The sequence below is a fragment of the Pteropus alecto genome, unplaced genomic scaffold (assembly GCF_000325575.1).
Source record: "Pteropus alecto unplaced genomic scaffold, ASM32557v1 scaffold214, whole genome shotgun sequence".
Lineage (NCBI taxonomy): Eukaryota > Metazoa > Chordata > Mammalia > Chiroptera > Pteropodidae > Pteropus > Pteropus alecto.
In genome coordinates, this window is record NW_006435787.1 from 203,186 (window position 1) to 205,510 (window position 2,325).

Here is a 2,325-nt window from a genome sequence, read left to right on the forward strand (position 1 = left end):
TGGGCGGGGAGCGGGGAGAGAGGTGGCCCCCCCAGGAGGGGCTGCCAGCCTCTCCCCGCCCAAGCAGCCCAGAGACAAGCGAGGGAGCGGCCTGCCCGGGGTGGGCTCGGGGACGCTCACTCCTAGGACCCCAGCCCCCTCCCTCGGTGCCCCAGCCTGCCCGGAGCACACAGGGACAGCGGGCACCAAAGCACTGTGCTGGGGTCAGGCCCCGGCCCTGCGGTCACTGCCCAGGTCTGCCCTGGAGAGTGGCCAAGGCCCTGGACCGAGCACGGGACCCAGGCCAGCAGCCCCTTGTGGCCCGAGCCTCTGGGTCAGACCCTGAGGGGCCGTCGTTGTGGACCTCACGCCAGGCCGGTCCTTGTCTCTGCCTGCAGGGCTGTGCTCAGGGTCCCAGGAAGGGGCGGCAGGGCAGACAGAGGCGACCTGCTGACCACTGCGGCCGGGCCCTGGCCTTGTCCCTGCACTAACACCGCTTTCCAGGTGCAGAATGGAAGTGCACGGGGCCCGCCTCCTAACCGGGCTCACGGGGCTGGGACATGCAGGACGAGCTGAGCCCGGGCGCCTGGGTCTGCCCTGGGCCTGACCGTGGGGACGCTGGCTGCAGGGTGGCCACTCTGTGTTGTAAGGAGGTTCTGGATGCCCGTGGGTCCACCTTGGATCAGGGCTGCTGTTTGCCACCCTGCTCTGAACTAAGGGCTCCTCACGGGGGAAGAGCCGTTATCGCTGTCGCCCCCAACATTCCGACAGCGGACAGGAGCAGGGAGCTGGAATGTCCAGTCACACTGCAGTCCCAGCAAGCACAGCACCTCTGTCACCCGGCCTGCCACCACCCCGCAGGAACGAAGAAAGGGCTCTGCATGGCACTGGCCAGCCGCCCAGCACACGACAGGACAGGGGACCCTGTCCCCGGCTGTGCTGTGGAGCCAAGACCCCCAGGGACAGGAGGGTAAGGGAGAGAGCAGGGGCAGAGGGGTGAGGCGGGGAGGGGGAGGGGAGAGATGGGGAAGGAGGGGTGAGGGGTGCCACTGCGATGCTCTGCCCCCTGCGACGTGGAGCCGGGGCCTCTGGTGACCCAGTTTAGCACATTCCTGGCCCATCACCCTGAGTGGGGTCACCTTGAGAGGGGTCACCTTGAGAGGGGTCACCTTCTGGGCTGTGGGTCCTGGGCCAAGTGTGGGTTCCCAGCAGGTGTCGCCCGGGTGCAGGCTCAGCCCCAGATCCCAGAGCAGGCAAGAAGCTCCATCGCCTCTGCCGGTTGGGGCGCCCCCAAAGCAGAAGGGACCACGCAGACCCTGGGGAGGGGTTGGCCCCACGCCATCCAAGAACGCGGCTGGGGGTGAGCTGGACATCAGCCTCAGAGTGGGAGGAGGCACAGAGGTGAGCCTGAGACTCCCCACCTGTGAGGTCAGCCCCACCTGACGAGCCCTCAGCACCCCGGCAGCGTGCGGTCAGGCTGGTGCCCAGCCTTGCGCTCCAGCCGTGGGCTCCCGAACAAGCCTCTGCCTCTGTGGGACTCAGCATCCTCGGCCATGACCTCTGAGGCGTAGGGGCCACTGAGAAGCACTGTGAAGTCGGGGCACTGACGGTCAGGGCACGATACAGGCCCCGGGACCAGTCCCCTGCGGGTCCCGCCCCCACTGTGGGCGGCCGCGGCGACGAGTCACTTCTGGGACACTTGCTTCCTGAGCACCCACACCCGTGAGCACGGGCCCAGCTCACCTCCGCGGCGGGGCTCGGGCGGGGGGCAGCCGGCTGCACTTGGGAGAAGGCGTCACAGGACACGCCTGGAACCTCGGATGTCCCCCACTCTGTCGTGACCGAGCGCGTGTTGGGGTGCAAATCGGGGTGCGGTCACAGCAGAGAGGCCACGTGCCACACACTGGGGAGCTTCGCACACTCCCGTGGTCCTCAGACCGGCTGTGCCCCCACCCGCCCCGCCCCGCACAGGTGGTGCCAGTGCTGGCTGCTCGGTGTCCACGTTGGGGGGAGAGCGAGGGGCTCCCTCGTCAGTCCTGGGGCCTGGGGAACCCTCTGCTCCTGGGGCCACTGAGCCTCCCTCCTCAGGGGTCCCTGAGTGGGGACTCATCTCCCCGAAAACAGCTGGCACACACGCCCCAGGCTGCTCGGCCTCAGACCCCTCCCCGGAGCCCACAGCTCACCTGGCGATCACGGCACCGCCAGCCCGGCCTGGCCCGGCCGGACAGAGGCCACAGAGCCTGTGCTGCTGTGCCTGCCCCGACCCCCCATCCTCATGCCCACCCCACCCCTGGGCCCTGTGTCATCACTGTGGGCGAGGACAGGGCCCAGGGCCCCCTTCCCCGC

The 2,325-nt window shown here is 69.1% G+C and overlaps 1 protein-coding gene across 1 annotated transcript in view; it reads right to left on the reverse strand.

Moving 5' to 3' along the window:
• The window catches only part of CAMK2B (calcium/calmodulin dependent protein kinase II beta), a 44,221-nt gene that overhangs the window by 37,358 nt on the left and 4,538 nt on the right, over positions 1 to 2,325 (reverse strand). The gene's annotated exons all lie outside the window — the stretch shown is intronic.